Below are 17843 nucleotides of genomic sequence, written 5' to 3'. Positions count from 1 at the left end.
GTACTCTACTGTGGGCAGTTCAGCTGGACATCAGTGCCCAACTGGAGGCTGGAGCTTGAGTTAGAGAGTTAGAAGAAAAGCTGAGGTTAGAAAAAGACATGCAGTTGTCCGCTACTCTGCTAGCTTCCGGGCTGCCAGACAAGGTGGGAGAGCAGGATAATAAGTTGGAGACCTTAGTGTACCATTTTGCAGAGCTAGAAGGGTGTAAATTGCTGTGGATTAAGCTCCAAGTGCTTGTGACAAAGCCTGACTGAGACACTAAGGGGTGGAATCCCTGGGAATGTGATGAGAATAAAGAGGATAATGTTATGGTGATTGATGAGGAAGCAGGTGAAACACCCTGTGCCATCCTATTACAAAGGAAAATTGTAAATAGTAATTACCTCAAAACCCCTAGGAGAAAACTTACATTCTTTCTCTGTCTTCTGAAGTTGTAAATCTTATCATGTCTTTGAAATATAAACACCCTGTAGATAACCAAAACATTGCCCACAGAGACTGTAGAAAAATTTTTTTGGAAAAAAAAGGTAGGGAAAGAGGCTTTTTTAAAATACAGACTGCTGTAGAAGTTCCTTTGCCCAAAAATCTAGTCCACAGCCTTCATAAGATCACAAATATCAGTAAAAAGCTTTAGCCATGTGAGTGGGTACCTGATTCATGGCTTAAGTTTTGGAATGGAAGCCATGGAGATTCCATTTGTGTCTGTCTGTATGTTTATGTAATATGTCTATAGATGTGTATTGTGAATGTGTGATGTTTTTCTACCTGCAGAGGGTATTACCAAAATTTATTTGTAAAAGAGATAAGGTATTTTACAAATCTATTAGAAATAATAAGGGTGAAAGAAAATGACTGTATAAAAAAAGTAGGTAAGAAAAATAGAACGTGGTTTATTTTAGATAAAGGACATTGTTTATTTGTTTTGCTAAAGAAAAAAAGAAAGCAATTTTGTCCTAAATTAAAATGATTGTTCCAAGATTGGAAAAAAAGAAAAGACAAAAGCTGAATGGATATAGAAAGTTGCAGTTTCGCAGAAAAAAATATTGAGAAAGAAATGTTATGTGTAGTCAAGCTAAAGTTGAAATAGATTTAAGTTAAAAAGAAAAAAAGGAGAGTTTTAATATCAAAAGTACACTGCAAAATTAGAATTTGGTTTTCTCTCTGTTAAAAGGACAAAGTTTTCTTAGATTATTGGTTTGCTCTAGTAAGAAATTATAAATCAAGGGTTTTCTTTGCCTTTAATGTAATCTGTCTAGAAAACAAAGATTTTGTGTTTTGTCTTTATCAGGTCCTTGATTACTTAAGAAACCTGAGCCTTCTCTATTAAAGAAACTAAGTGTTTTACAACCATATAACTTTTCGTATATGTTAAATTTCATGGGAAGCATTGTCATATTTAAGAGGTGGTACACTTTCTTTAGGGTATACTTGTATGAAATCCCTAAAAACCTGATATGTCTTGGTATAATGTTATCAGTCATAATTTTAAAATGTATGTCACAAAAATAACCAGATTCTCTTGACAATTGCATTATAATGAACTCTAATCAGATCTTTAAGCATGGCTATTTTTTGTCTTTTGTCATTTGCAGGCAGTTATTGTTTTACTCTGATGCTTTGACAAACTGTTACTGAAAAAGTGCTTTATCTTCAAGGAGATTCATGGAAAAGATTTTGACAAGTACAGGTTTCTGATAACTAAGATCAATTTGCCTTCATATGGGAGGGGCAATAATGGACCTTTCAAGTGCTTCCCCAAGTCTACCTGCACAGCCCCACAATATGTCACGGAATGGTAGCCAAGACCTGTCCCTGTTCTCCTTCCCCACATTAGTAAAATGGCCCATTACACTGATGATTGCCTCTGCTGCAGGCCACTCTGCAAGCTTTGCTAGAACATCTGCAAGGGAGAAGATGAGCGGTGAACTTACAGAAAAGTAAAGGCCCAGGCACCACCGCAAAGCTTTTGGGGGAGTCGTTCGGTCGGTTAAGACATGTGTTGTCCCAGAAGCTGTGTTTAAGATGCAAGCCTAACCAGCCCCTAAGAATGTGAAAGAGATGCCATCCTTTGTAGGGATTTTAGGGTTTTAGAGGACTTGTATTCCCTACCCAGCACATTGTCTCCACCTGGTAAAGAAAGGGCACATTTGGGACTGGGGATCAGAGCAGCAAGCCACCTTTGAGAAGGCAAAAATACTAGTGAAGCAGATGAAAGCTCTGCACATCTACCAAGCAGAAGTAGCATTTGGGTTAGAGGTGTCTGTGACTCCAGAAGGTATGGGTCAGGCACTGTGACAGAGACAACAGAGGGGAAGAGTGCCCCTCGGATTTTGGTCCCAGCTCTGGACAATGGGAAACAAGGGCATATGATGCATGAGTGGGTCCTTGTCGGTCAGGCTGTGTGGAGGGACACTTGGGTTTGCCTCCAAGAGCCTGAGGCAATCCTCATTCTTTTCCGCATCCCAGCTCGTAAGGCACTGACACCCCCTGGCAATCAGGAAGCTGATGCTCCAGCTCAGACACAAGCCCTAGCAACTGACCCTTTAGTAGATACAGCAGATGTGGGTGTATAAAAGGAGCAGCCGCCACAATGCTTGGGTAGGATGGCATATTGCCAAGGATGTCAAATTGCCCTTGAAATACAGTGACTTGGTTAATGGCAGTAACAACATGTCCTGTGCGTTCTAAGCAATGCGCAAGGCAACATGATGGATGATTGGACCCATCCACTGTAGTTCCCAACTGGGGAGGGATTGGCAAATTGATTATATTGGCCCCTTCCCTGCAAGTGAGGGTTTAAACATGTCTTGGTTTGTGTGGACACTGGGTCTGGTTTAACCTAAGCCAAACGAACCAGGCTACCACTGTTAGGGGATTAGAGAAGCTGAGTACCATGTATGGATACTCTTTCTGAAGATCAGTGATAGTGATCAGCGATCACATTACAAAGGTCATGATGTGCAAGCCTGGGCAAAAGAACATGACATTAAATAGAGGTTCCATCTCCCCTACAATCTGCAAGCAACAGGGCTGGTAGGAAGGAAAAATGGAATATTAAGACAGCAGATTAAATTACTATCAAGTAAAATCACCTTGGCAGGGTGAACTAAAGTACTGTCTTAGGCTTTAATACGTTTGAATGATCAACCAGTATGGCCTGTTGTCCCATATGCCAGACTAGGGACCTCTGCCAAGGCACCCAATACTGTAGAGGTATGGAAATGGCAGGAAAAAGCCATTGCCCCAACTCTCACCATGGATCAACCTGCTATGCTGTTGAGGACACCGGGCCCCATCACATCTGGGAATTGTCTCCTGGAATTCGCAATAGGACGTCTCACCCAGATCAGAGACTTTGCACCCCTGGGTGAAAGGAAACTATGCAATCTCCTCAGGGATCCCATTGTCCTGCTGCAAGCTGGACCTGTTGAAACACATTATACTTGGAATGGAACACACACCATTGAAAGAGGGGAGAAGTTGGGGGTCCTGGTCTGGTATATCTCACCCCCAGTCCGTCTCCTTGTGCCTGAGATTGCTGCCTCCCCAGCCAGCATGTATGGTGTGCACAACCAGGTCAGTTTCCTAAAGCTCCCTCTCTTGAAGGCCAGGGGGGCATGTTCTGTTTTCCACTGGTACAATCATTTGGCCACCGTTTGTTCCCTCTGTTGGCCTGGAGGACATTATAGCACACATAGAAGCCCTTACTAATTTCACCCAGCAAGCCTTCAGTGAAAGCCAGCAAGGCCTATCTTTAGTGAACACTGAAAGGTCTCTAATAATAAAAGCTGTCCTCCATTTTAAGATTCTGATGGGTGGGTGCAGAAATCTACTCATCTTGTGGCCGCCCAAAACAAGCATTGTAGGTTTGTTCCCTTCCTTATTTGCCACCTACCAATGTGGAGTGATTTGCCTCTTTCTTGAGTCTCTTACTGCCCCCTGTGTATGGGAGCCAGTTTCAGATTACACCCAGGAAGCTCTCAAGGAGGTTGTGAACCAAAAAATGCACTTATGTCACCCCCCACCCCGAACACTCCACGACAACCTGCACTTCCATGACACTGTCCTATTCTACATTGTGCTGCAATTATGTGTGCATGTATCTAATTTTCCCTTCTAGATAACAAGCTATTTAAAGACAAAGAATTTGTCTTATCTTCGTAGAACCCTCACTCCAAGTGCCATGCCTTGCAAATATTGTCCAGTAGGAATTGAATTGGGGTGCTGGCATAATTTGGCAAATGTGGGATGTACAGGAATGGTGCGAAGCATTGTGCATATATGAGTGGAGGAGAGGGAAAAGGAATGTATCGACTAGGAATGCCTTTGTCTGCAAGTAACAGAAAAGCTGAACATCCATGAATTAAACAGTGAAGAATTTATTTTTCTCATATAACCAAAACTAAGCAGGTACTGGCAATTGGTTTAGCTACTCAGCCGCACCCAAGGGCCAAGACTCTTGCTTTATTTCTGCTCAGTATTCTTCACAGATTGGCTTTTGCTCCCATGGCTATCTCACCATGGGAACAAGGTAGCTTTTGCATCTCCAGAGAACTTGTTCATTTCAAAGCAGGAAGAAAGGGGGAATGGTCAAGGGCCAAACCAACTGTGCCTGTCATCTTTCATAGAGAAATAACATATTCCCCGGCTCATCAGCATCCTCTGCCTACATCTCATTGGTTAGAATGGGGTTACATGGCTAGAAACAAGGGAAGCTGAGAAATAAAGGAATGTGATTAAAAATTTAGGCATAGACCCAGCTATACACACCTTGCCACCATAAAAAATCTCAGAGTTTCATTGAAAAGAAAGAAAAGGGGAATGTCTCTTGGAATAATAAACATATTATTTCAGCCTCAGGGATGATCTGTGCCTGAAGATAAGGTCACAGGTACAAAAGCTAAACTGGGTATCTTAAACACAAAGTCTATAAGTGAGTAAATGAGCAAAACATGCAGGTGATTTCTGTAGAGATCTATTTAAGTGCATATGAATCCCTAGGATACTCTCACTTCCACAAGGAAATATGCTTTCTCTCATTGTTCTTGAATCATGTGGCATCTTGGTCTGCATCATGCTTTTTGATACAAATGAGGTTATCAGACATATTCTAATATTCTGTTAATTCTACCATCAGACAAATAACCATCACATGGATGGATGGATTACAATTGACATTCAGCCTCCACGTCTGGAGAAAATAAAAGGGTGAGAGGGGAATGGACAATGGGGAACTGGCTCTGTCCCAAATGAGCAGCCACTATTCAGTCTTACTCAGTGAGAGCTACTATGGTGGAATGCTATCAGATTTTTCAAGAGAAATCAGAAATGTGGATTTGCATGTGAAATTTCATGATTAAATGTTAATAATGAATATAGGAAATTTCAAATATAATGAGGACTAAATGTTTTGTGCCCTTTGAGAGCAACTGTCAAGGATGAGAGCTCTCACTACAGGCCAAGCTCAGCCAGCCCCCTCGGAGCTTCCTTTCCCACCCCAGCACTTCCCACAGGCATGTTCCTTTCCCACCTCCCAATGTCTAGACATTTCTATCAACTTTGACAAACAGAAACATTTTAAATGAGTACACTTTTTATTCTAAAACTGGAGTTCATTTGTAAGAGCAAACCTCTCCTACTGTTAGAAAGTTCTTTCCAATTTTTTACTAAAGGTCGGACTATGTACCTTTTTTAAACTTTAGTAAGAATTTCTAAAATGTTATAGCATCAGGTTTAAAAAACAAAACCAGATATTTCTGGTTACCATAAAGAGCAAATATTGACTCATTTCATGGTGAGATGACTGCTTCTTTGTTGATTCTTTCACTTATTTGTTTTCATTTAGAAAGTGTTGTTTGCTTTAGAAGTAGGACCAATGGTCTGTTTTCAGCTCAAGAAAATTCTGGACTACTTTACTTCCTCAAATTTTCAAAGTAAAACTTTAATAAATAAAGCTCTGGCTTGTCATCAAGCATTTTGATTTTTCTTTTCTCTCCTATTGTTTCTTGTTTTCCCATTTCACTCTGGCCCTAGGCCTTTTGGTTAGCCTATAACAAAATCAAGAGTAATTTGACAAGGACTATCCTCCTCGCTTCACAAAGTAATATTCTTGTTGATTTATGTCACTGTAACTAGCCAAGGCAACCATTCCCCAATCTCAAATCTAATACTGTTTTTCTCTCACTGTGATAGAAGTACACCTTTCAGACTGTGCTGTCTGACCTTAGTACATATATCTTATATCTGCCTTTCTCGTAATTGGACCACTGTGCAGCTTTCTCACCAGGTTTATAATATTCCTTTTCCTCTGAGAAATTCTTTTGATTTTCTATGTCCTTTTCTCCTTCTCTTAGATATAAAAAAAAATAAAAACGATTAAATAACTAAAGGTAAAATACTTTTTTCAACACATGGTTCTTCCAGCTACATAATATCCATCTACACCAAGTCAACTTCAGCAACTCTCTCCATATAAATATATGTATTTATAGTTTATACATCAGAAGTCAATTCTTGGAATGACCCTAATTTTTCCTTCCTATTTATAAGCATAATACATACCACCTTCCCACGTTTATCTAACAGTTATTGCTCCTTGATTTTTCTTAATGTTACCATCACAGCGATTAGGTTCACTATGGCGAAAGGCATTAATTTTCCTTACACATGAATCAGAGATGAGCCAAAATTTGCCAAATATCTTTATAATTTATGTTATTTGTAGTTCTAAAATGCATTTGACATCACTTATAATAAAAATATGTAGTCAGGCTAATTTAAAGAAAAATAAGCAGAAGTCTTTTAGAATTGGGACAAGGTAGTTATTATCACAACAGAGCATAAAATCTGGCTTGAAGTTTTCTGGCATGCAAGGGAAAAGAAAACCAGAAAATGATGCAAAGCTCCCATCAGGTAATCAAATAAAGTACATGAGTTCTTCCTTCAATAAACAAATCCACGTAACAAATATTTGTGGAGGACTCACAATGCCCCAGATACCATGCTCGCTGTGTGGATATAAAGATAGACGATATAACAACGACCTGAAGAGCCCAGCATCCAGTAGTGTAGACAGACATAATGATGACAATGGAATGAATTAAATTTAGCAATTGAAATATGTACAGGATGCTGCAGGAGCATTTACTGGAGCCAGGAGTATTCCCTCTCCTGAAGGAGAAGCAGGTGACTACCTAGGACTGAATTCACAAACAGGGGTTTCCATGCACTAGATGCCCTAACTAGAGGATAATACATACAAAAGAATACTTGGGATTTCAGGTGAGAAAACAAGTGTAGTTTGTAGTAATAAATACAATCAATCTGTGTAAAATTTTAATTGTTTCCTCTTTGGGAAGTGACATGTATTTGCGGTGTCTCAAGTTCAAAATCCATTCAATTCAAAATGGCTGGATATGTACCTAGAAAAATAAAAACATATTCTGGGCTATATAAAATATAAAACATGGGCCATGCAGCTTTATTCAAGAGCAGTTCACACAACCTGCAGTTTTAAGACTGTGCATCACTAATTGACATTTGGATCAATTCAACCTAAAGGGAATTTGATCAATAAGAACTCAGCCATGCCCAGTAGGGGCGCTTCATGATGGATGGTGACAAGTCCATGCAGGCACAGCCTCCCCCTCAATGTGATGGTTAATTTTATGTGTCAATTTGACTGGCCACGGGTGCCCAGATTAAACATTATTTCTAGGTGTAACTTTGAAGGTGTTTCCAGATGAGATGAGCATTTGAATCAGTGGACTCAGTAAAGTAGACTGCCCTCCCCAATATGGGTGAGCATCATCCAACCCATTGAAGGTCTGAATAGAACAAAAGATGGAAGAAGGAAGAACTTGCCCCTTTCTTCCCTGCCTCACTGCTTGAGCTGGGACACCTCATTCATCTTCTCCAGTCCTCAGATTGGGATTTACACCATCAGCTTCCCTGGTTCTCAGACCTTTGAACTTGGACTAAATTACACCACTGGCTTTCCTGGGTCTCCAGCTTGCAGACAACAGATTATGGGACTTCTCAGTCTCCATCATTGTGTGAACCAATTCTTATAGATATAGATAGATATAGATATAGGTATAGACATAGACATGATAGATAGATACATAGATAGACAGATAGATATCCTACTGGTTATATCTATATCTATATATACAGATAGCCTATTGTTCTGTTTCTCTGGCGAACCCTGACTAATGCCCTTTGGAAGGGTGAATGTGGACACACACAGAGGAAGCAGCAGCGGGGAGCAGCCCTGCTCAACCCTGAAGGGAAGACAAGATGACCAGGTGTGTTGAGCTGCTGTTGAATCACAGATCACAGGGGGCAGTAGAGCTGCTGGGAGTTCCCGAACAACACTGAGCAGCATTCTCACTGAGGGAGGGCTGCTGAACCTCCCAGACTTGGATGTACTGGGGGCTGGAGGGACCCCCAGTTTGGCAGGTTCACTACCAACCTTTTGTGGTAGGCTGAATAATGGTCCCCCAAATATATCCATATGCGAATTCCCAGACCCTGTGAATACACTACCTTACATGGCAAAAGGGGCTTTACAGATGTGATTAAGTTAAGGATCTTGAAGTAAGGAGATAATCCTGTATTATCCAGTTTGGCCCGATATAATCGCAATGGTCCTTATAAGAGGGAGGCAGGAGAGGTCAGAGTCAGAGAGAAGGTAATGTGATATCAGAAACAGAGTTTTAGTGATGAATTTTAAGATGAGGGAGGGGCCACAAGGCAAGAAAGCCAAGGAAGGTGGCCATAGAAACTGCAAGAAGCAAGGAAATGGATTCTTCCCAAAGAGCTGCCAGAAGGAACCAGTCCTGCCAACACCTTGACTTTAGCCCAATGAAACTGATTTGGGACTTCTGACTTCCAGAACTGTGCAAGATAGAGTTTTGCTGTTTTAAGGCACTCAGTTTGTGGTAATTCATTATAACAGCAATAGGAAACTAATACAGACATCTTTGTCCTCTTTCCCCTTTGACACTGCAGACCACCTTATGCCTTAGGCTCATTTAGGAACAGACAAGGCAGTGTGATGCAAGTTTCTGCATGAGCACACATGAGGAAGAGCAAGACATCCACTCAGCGTGTGTGATAAGAGTTGAAGGAGGAGTACAGAAAATTGAAAGTCACTGGTCCTCTGAGTGGGGCGAGTACTGAGCAGAAAGCCTACTTTTAGAGGGCTGATTCACAATCAGGAGATGAGGAAATCAGATAGCCAGTGAGTGTGGACCATGAGTTCATACTGCTTGTTGCAAAAGGAAACAAATTTTCTGTCCATAAATTCTAGAAAGAACAAAGCACTGGATTCTTATATAAAGGGAAATTTATAACATAACAGATAATGTCTTCAAGCAGCACTTTTATAGAGACATTCTTAAAACCTCAAGAAAACAAGAGCATACCTTCAATTACAGCCCAGGGACAGCAAGTTTTATAGGAGCAAGACAAATTGAGTCAGAATATATTATCTGCAGTAATCCAACTTGATAAAAAAAAATAATAATGTAGAGAGTTTAGACCACCTGAATGAATTATCAAAAGTTATTCAAGGGATATGGCCTCATACCTTAAGAAAAGTTGGCTTTAAAAACCAATGCATTAGGGCTTCCCTGGTGGCGCAGTGGTTGAGAATCTGCCTGCCAATGCAGGGGACATGAGTTCGTGCCCTGGTCTGGGAAGATCTCACATGCCGCGGAGCAACTGGGCCTGTGAGCCACAACTACTGAGCCTGCGCGTCTGGAGCCTGTGTTCCGCAATGGGAGAGGCTGCGACAGTGAGAGGCCCGCGCACTGCGATGAAGAGTGGCTCCCGCTCGCCGGAACTGGAGAAGGCCCTCACACAGAAACGAAGACCCAACACAGCCAAAAATAAATAAATTTTAAAAAAACAAAAAACAATGCATTAGCAGTGACTTCTAATTTTTTTTTTTAAACAGAGAGAAATTGAACATGCTTCCCCTATGTGGACAGGACCTGCATCTCTTTATGTCTCTGGATTATAACAGGTAGGGTAGATTTGAAAATCTTTTCCCAGTGTGGGAAGCTGAGGGCACTGATTACAGAGAGTTCATTCCCAAACTTTACTACAGATCCTGGTTTGTGTTTTGTGAGAAAACTAAATAATCTAATGTATTTGTACTGATTACAGAATAATTATATTGCATATTGTTCATTTATTTTCTTAATGGAATGTTAATAGACACACAGAGCAGACCACACCCACTCTGAAAAAATGAGTGAATATTCTGACTTGATTAGGTCTCCATGTTTAGCAATCATGAAATCCTAGTTCCTCCTTTTACAAGGCCCCAGTATCAGGGGGTAAATGTGAGATGGAGATTCAGATTTTTAACTCCTCCCACTGGCTGCACTTAGTTCTTTCTAATTCCACGCTTCCCAGAATATGGAGCTGGACCTTAGCCCACAAACTCAGGATTATAAAAAAATATTTACTCTTATTATTTTTGTCATTCCTTTCTTTTCTTTTTTTTTTTTTTTGGCTGTGCTGAGAGACTTGTGGGATCTTAGTTCCCTGACCAGGGACTGAACCCGGGCCCTTGGCAGTGAGAGCATGGAGGCATAACCACTGGACTGCCAGGGAATTCCTTCATTCTTTCTATTTTATTCTTTATTCTTTTAAGTCAGCTTAATTTCTGTTTTGGGTTCCCATCATGCTGGGCAGGGAGGAAACCCAGCCTCAAGCCATGGTTCCTCCCCTCTGGTCATGCTGGGGTCCCAGAATCCTGGGCAGTGGAAGGCAGTCAGGGAAAGACAGACTTGGAGACATCCAACATAGAGGCGGCGGTCCCTGGAATTTCAGAGTTTTCCCACTGCTGCCTAACCTAGCTGAGGCCTGGGAGTCTCCATGAAACTGCCCCAAGCAGCTTTCTCAACTCTAGAGTCTTTCCACCCTCCCAAAGCCCTGCCTAGAAATTAAGCAAGCAGTTAAGAAAAACAAAACCAGCTTTCTGGGTTCAATATTCAGCTCTGATATCTACTAGCTATGAGATCAGCAAATTATGTAACCTCTCTATGTCTCAATTTCTTCATTTGTAAGCTGGGAATATATCAATGGTATCTAACTCAACAGGTTGTAAGAAGTAAATACATGCCATGCACTTAGAATAGTGTCTGGCATACCAGAATCCCACACGTTTTGATATTCACTAAAATGTAATCTCCATGAGGGCGAGGATCAGGATCTCTGTGTATTTGTTCACTGCTCTTAGACCAGTGCATGGTATATACAGAAGTTAAAGAATGAATGAATGTTGAAAGATTCAGTGCATGTTCCTTCTTTGTCCCAGGACTTCAGAGCTCTCTGTTTTCCTTATGTTCCCTCTCTCCAGTCCTGGAAAATCTCTCTCTAGTCTCAGAGAAGTTTTTATTTTTTGGGGTGTCTGGCCAATATGTTGTTTCTGACCCATACCATCCCCACCTCTGCCCACAGAGCCAGGAAAACATGCAGACTATGCTTTATTTTCTCCCAACCATATCCCTCCACAGAAGCAAAGAACAGACTTTACTCTGCTTCAATGGAAGGAAGAGAAAGGAGGAAACACAGAAGAAAAGCAAAGTTTAAAAATCTCAAAATAGTATCCCATCCCAAGAGCTTTAACTCTTTTTTTTTTTTTTAACTTTTAGTTTCTCATGAATGAGTCCAAGGGTTGTGCAAAATTATAGGGCTTTTTCTTGTAATCATTACATGAAATGAACTCATGCCTGCTCACATCAGCTGAATCTAATCTGTCTGTGATTCATGGCCGAGTTACCATGTTGCCTTGCTGGTCAGAACAGTTTCCTCCTGGCTCCCTTGGACAGGATGAGGCTGGCTCTTGGTAGCCAAGTCATTGGAGTCATATCAATGAGCAATTTGCCTTCTTTGATAAAAGCTCTACTCTAATTGTTAGGTACACACAGAGCCCACACCCAAGCACACCACGTATACTTTCTAAACAGAGGTGGGGCAAGCACCATGATGTCCGTTTCCTGCCGAGTCAGTAATGCTCTCCTCCTCCACCCTCCCTCCCACCTAGTTTGCCATCTTCAGCTCTAGGCAGTGCAGATCGTTACTAGCCTCCTATTTATTAGTGAAAGCAGTCTGGGTTTCTTTGCCAAAAGATACACTCAGGAAGGCTCATCAGCCCGTAACCAGTTACACCGGCTCTGCTGCCAGCTGGAAGCCTCCCATACTTCATGTTTGTGAAGAGCCCTAAAAATCAGGGCCCAAAGTTAACCTGGCTTCTTCTGGGACAGCAGCACCAGAGCCAACAATTTTTTCACTAACATTTAATGAGATTGTTAAACACTTCATTTCCAAACAGATCTGAAGTTGGCTTAGGGTTTTGTTTTAAAGCCAGATGTATTTTCTGGTTCTTAGTTTGTCCAGGTATGGCTGAGATTAGATTTTAGTCTAATCAGTGCTGCCTAGAGCTGAAGATGTGAGCCATCTTACTGGTAAAGACACCTCTCCCTCAGCCTAATTATTTTCCAGGGTTCACTATTATCCCATACTCATGTGGTAAATATTAATAAGGATTGGAAATGACAATAATATGGGGTAAGAGCCCTGGACTGAAGTTCAAATATCTGCATCCCAATCATGACCTAATCACTATTAGCCCTTGGGAAAGTCAGTGACCTGGTCTGGATTTAGTTTCCCTAACTGTATATTATGAGACATTTTTAAAACATTTTCATATCCTACAATTATCCTTGCCTATGGTAGCCCACTCTTTGACTCTGAAGCATCCATTCCTTTGGGAGGGCAGATACCATCTATAACAAAGGGTCAGCATCCATGTCCAAAACTGCTTCTTATTAAAATTCTTATTAAAAAAAATAGTAATCACCAATTTTAAAAATCTCTAAATTCTTTCAGCCTCCTGTATATAAGAAAAGCAAACCTTGACCAACTCATCTTGATTTGCCCAGGATGTTCCCAGTTTTAGCACTGAGAGTCCCACATCTCAGGAACCCCCTCAGTCCCAAATCAGGGTAATCGGTCACTCCACTTAGAGTTCTGGACCTACGGTTTAGTTATGAGCCATAGTGTAGAGATTATTTAAGATAGAAGAGGAAGACTGGTAAGAATGTGAGCTCCAGAAGGAATGACTGCTTCAGTCATCTATGAACAAACCACCCCAAAAGAGTGACTTAAAATAAGAGCAATCATTTCTTTTGCTCGTGAATCTGAGCGTTGAATGGACTTAGCTGGGTGTTTCTTGCTCAGGGTGTCTCTTGAGGTTGCAGTCAGACAGTGATTGAAACTGATACCATCTTGAAGCCTTCTTAACTTGCATGTCAGCACCTGGGTTGGGCACCCTTGAACAGATAACAGCTCAAGCTCCTCAGATCTCTCTCTCTTCCCCCTCCTCCTCCCTCCCTTCCTCCCTCCCAACCTCCCTCTCTAACTCTCTCATCTCCACATGCTCTCCCCAAATGGTTGCCTCAGGATAGCTGGACTTCTCACATGGGGGCTGAAGGCGCCCAGGGCAAGTCCCAAGAGAAACTGGCAGAAATGGCATGGCCTTTTCGAATCTAGCCTCATGTCATACTGCGTCGTTTCTGCCATATTCATTAAGCAAGTCACAAATGTCCACCCAGGTTCACAAGAAGTGACATAGACTTCACCTCTTGATGAAAAGAGCATCAGGGAATTTGCAGACACATTTCACAACCACCATAAGGAAGAAGGACACCTACTCCTTCCAGCTTGGAGAATTTACTTGAAAGAGAAGAGAGGTAGGGGAAGCAAATTGTCAGATGCATATGTGCTAGGGATCACCACCACACCTCCCCAGACCATAAGATCTGAGTGGCTGGTATCAGACAGTAAAGAGTCAAGAAGAAAGCCAAAAGTAGAGAAGCCTCAACCACTTCCCATTCACAATTCTGGGAAGATGTCACCACGTAAGGCACCAACAATGAATGATGCAACAAAGTGAAAATGGCAGCCCAGCCCAGTTAGGTAATGAGAGCATCAATTACCCAGAGCCTTCCTTGTGGCACAGAAGAAACTTAGAGGTTTCTGCCTATCTCATGAAGGATGTGAGAAGATGATGTTGCTGATGGCAAAGGTACCACAGAGCAATGATGAGGTCACTCTGAAGTGCTTTAAATTGGGAATCACAGGCGTCCTCAGACCTTAGGGAGAAGAAACTGTGGCATCAGAGAAAATGGAAGCAGGGTGAGTCTGCAGGAAAGACTTCTGGACCAACTGAGCCCAGAGAACAGACTGAGAGTTCTCCAGAGACAGGTAAGCAAAGTGCCCCCAACCCCATCACCTGACTGGATGGACAAGGGCAAGACCAGAGCTCTGGCTCCACCTGTCAAGATGGAGACAGGAGGAGCCAGAGGGCAGCAGACAACTGGTGTGTGGACCTGGGGCCTCTCTTCCCTGCCACCTTGCAAAGACAATGGAGTCATCTGAAAGTGATGAATATACCACAAACTGGCAGGTTTAAATTTCTGGTCCCTTCTTTCAGTCTCACCTCCCATTCAGGGTGGCAGCTGTGAGAAAACTCAGGTCAGCTCTAGAGAGAGAAAAAGCGATATTTCTTTTTGCACATCTAAGTTACCGTGTTAAACTTGTCCCTGAGCAATATGAAAGACAGAAAACACTCTTTTGATTACCTCACTCCCCACCCTGCAGCCACAATAGTTCCTGTTGCTTACCTCTGACTTGCCATTTCCTCCCTTTGTGCCTGTGCACCTATGGTTCCCTCTGTCTGGAATGTTCTCTCTGCTGGCTCTTTGTACCTTTCATATCTCACCTTAAATGTCAACTTCTGAGTGAGGTCTTTATTAACTGCTCTGCCAAAATGGATCTACTCCTGTTTGTCTCGATCTCAATACCTACTGACTTTTTTCTGATAAATGATTTCTCACCCCACCCGCACTGTTCCCAACCTGCTCCTCTCCAGACTTGCCCATCTTAGGAGACAGTCCTACCCAGTCGCTCAAGCCAAAAACCTCAGTTCTTCTGAGTCCTTCTCGTTTGTCCTCAAACCCACATCCAAAGGAACTGCAGTCCGAAGGGTTCTGTCTCCAAATATATATCCTAAATCCATTCACTTCTCTTGCTCGGCTCTGCCACCACCATCTAGCTGGGCCAGAACTTTCTTGCCTGGTCTGACCTGCAGTGCTAGCCCCCCTACCTCTGCTCTTGCCTCTCTACCATTCCATATCACACTCAACAAAGTATTTTTAAAATATAAATCAGCTCCCGCAACTCCTGTGTTTAAACCCTCAATGGCCTCAAAAGTCTCCCCCTAGACCCACAAGGCCTGAAGGGTCCAGCCCTCAATCTCTTCACCTAACAGCACATCTCCTTCCCTATACACTGGTCTGCTTTGGACTCTTTGAACCTGCCTTCCTGCCTCAGGGCCTCGGCAATTCCTCTAACCTGTAACAATCTCCCCCAATGCCTTAACACAGATGGCTCCTTCTCATCATTCAAGCCTCAGCTTAAATGTCATCTCCTCAAAAAGGTCCTCCCTGAGCTCCTCCCACCCCCATCAGAAAGTCCCTCTCCTTGGACTTCTTTTCTTTACAACACCTAACTCTGTGATGAAATGGGCAGTTCATTTGTTTACTTTTTAAAAATTATCTAGTCCCTCCTTCACAAACACACTTAGGTAAGCTCCCTGGTGCAGGTCTCTATATCCCCAACACCCAGAACAATATGTGGCTCTTAGGTGCTCAGAAGGTACTGAACAAACGAATGAATGAATACCTTGAAAACCAGTTATTCTCTGAGGAAGAAGGAGCATTTTCTTCTGGTCTCAGTTTCCTCACCTGTGAAATAAAGCTATTGAATAAGGTCATCTTCAGGGCTCATTTCAGCCAAACATCCAGGGTTCTTTCTATAATTGTATGTGTACTCTAATGGTTGGCTCTGTAAGGGCATCTTTTCTCTACAGATAGTTTAAAGGGCTCTTTCAATCTTATCCTAAAGTAAAAATTCGTATCTGCCAAAATAGAGTAAAACTTCACTAGGTAAATAATACAGTTAACACTTGCCAATAAGATAAGGTCGGCCCAAGTAAAATGTAAATCCCTCATTTCAATAAGTGATGAAATAAACTGCCTGTGCTCCAGGTCTATTTGTATCTGGCATTTAGCTTTCCTTTGGAATTTGGCTCCTCTGGGCTGGAGCTTGAATTTAAGTAAACACACACACACATACTATATATATATATATATATATATATATATATATATATATATATATATATATAATCAAAACTCTATTAACTGCAATTGATTTGTTGTGTCACTTTTCAAGTTCTTCCTGATCTAAAAAAAAGAAAAAGAAAAAGGTATGAGGGTGGAAGAAATACTCTTTTATTTTAGCAGGGTTCCCAGCTACATGACTGCAGGTTGGTACCTCCAGGCAAATGGCAATAGAACCCAGGACTTCAAGTTCTCTCTCAAAGTATTTCTCTTTGAAGAACTACAAAGTCACTTTAAATGCTCTTTGGGCTTCAAAAAAAGAACATCTCTAGCTAGCCCCCATGTTGAATTTTTACCATATATAAACACATCTAGTTTCATAGGCTAAAGGCATGAAAGAATATGTTTGGAGAAAAAGTAGAAGTTTGAATAAGAAAATACTAACCAAAAAGTCTAGGATATACATAAAAAAAAAAAACCTTCCTTACTCTCTTCTGTACCTTCAGAATCAGATCCATCCTTCAAGCTTCACTTCAGAAATCACCTCCTCCAATAAATTTCCACCCAGCTCCTCAGAACACTTTAAAATCTCCTTCCTCTCAATTCCTGCCACACTTTGCTTGTAATTATTCAATTTATTTGACTCAGAGATTATATATGGTTGTTTACATGCCCACCTCCCAGTAGACAATGTGCCATTCACTGAACTATCTTCCCCACTGCCTGTAAGCACCTAGAGGGCAAGGACTCCCTCTAACTCACCTAGAATGTTCAGCAAGGCCTAAAATCACACTTCTGTTCTTATGTTCAAAGTCATTATTGCCTTTTTTCAAGTTATTAATAAAATACAGATACTTCTATGTTTTTATAAGCATTTTTACTCAATACCTAGGGGTTCTTTTAAACTTTTTATTTTAAAACATTTATAATACACTTCATCCAGCTTCCCCCAGTGGCAACATGTTGAACACAAGATCAAAACAGGAAACTGACATTGGTACAATACTCTTAACTAGACTACAGACCGTGTTCAATGTTCATCAATTTTTACATGCACTCATTTGTATGTGTTTCTATGCACTATATGCATATGCAATTCCATGTATATACACTTATGAAGCCACAGTCAAGATACAGAGCTGTTCCATCATCACAAAGGATCCTGCTCATACTCTCCATTTATCTTCACATCCCCCCGATATCTATCCCTGCCCCATGGCAACCAGTAATCTGTTCTCCAACTATAGTTTACCATTTTGAGAATGTTATGCAAATGAAATTATAAAGTATGTATAAAACCTTTAAAGGTTTTAAAGTATAGAACCTCTTGATGTTGACTTTTTTCAGCATAATGCCCTTGAGATCCATCCAGGTTGTTGTGTGTATCAATAGTTCATTACTTTTTATCCCTGAGTAGTATTCCAAGGTATGAATGTACCAGAGTTTGTTTCCAGTTTGGAGGTATTACAAATAAAGCTGCTATAAACATTCATGTATAGATGTTTGTGTGAACATTAAGTTTTCCTTTATCTGGGATAAATGCCCAAGAGTGCAATTGCTGGGTCATTATGGTAAGTGCATGTTCAGTTTTATAAAAAACTGCCAAGCTATCTTTCCAGAGTGGCTATGCCATTCCCACCA

At 41.4% G+C, this 17843-nt stretch overlaps 1 long non-coding RNA gene across 1 annotated transcript in view; it reads right to left on the bottom strand.

Annotated features, from left to right (window-relative positions):
- LOC309659166 overlaps window positions 1-16231 on the bottom strand; it is a 50771-nt gene extending 34540 nt beyond the window's left edge. Inside the window, exon 1 of the long non-coding RNA XR_014262646.1 lies at window positions 15763-16231. This is a non-coding gene — a long non-coding RNA (uncharacterized lncRNA). The remainder of the gene's footprint in view (window positions 1-15762) is intronic.
- Between the last annotated feature and the right edge of the window lie 1612 nt (window positions 16232-17843).

Source organism: Balaenoptera physalus (genome assembly GCF_965194825.1).
Source record: "Balaenoptera physalus genome assembly, chromosome: 4".
Taxonomy (NCBI): Eukaryota; Metazoa; Chordata; class Mammalia; order Artiodactyla; family Balaenopteridae; genus Balaenoptera; species Balaenoptera physalus.
This window is presented reverse-complemented; position numbering and strand designations above follow the sequence as displayed.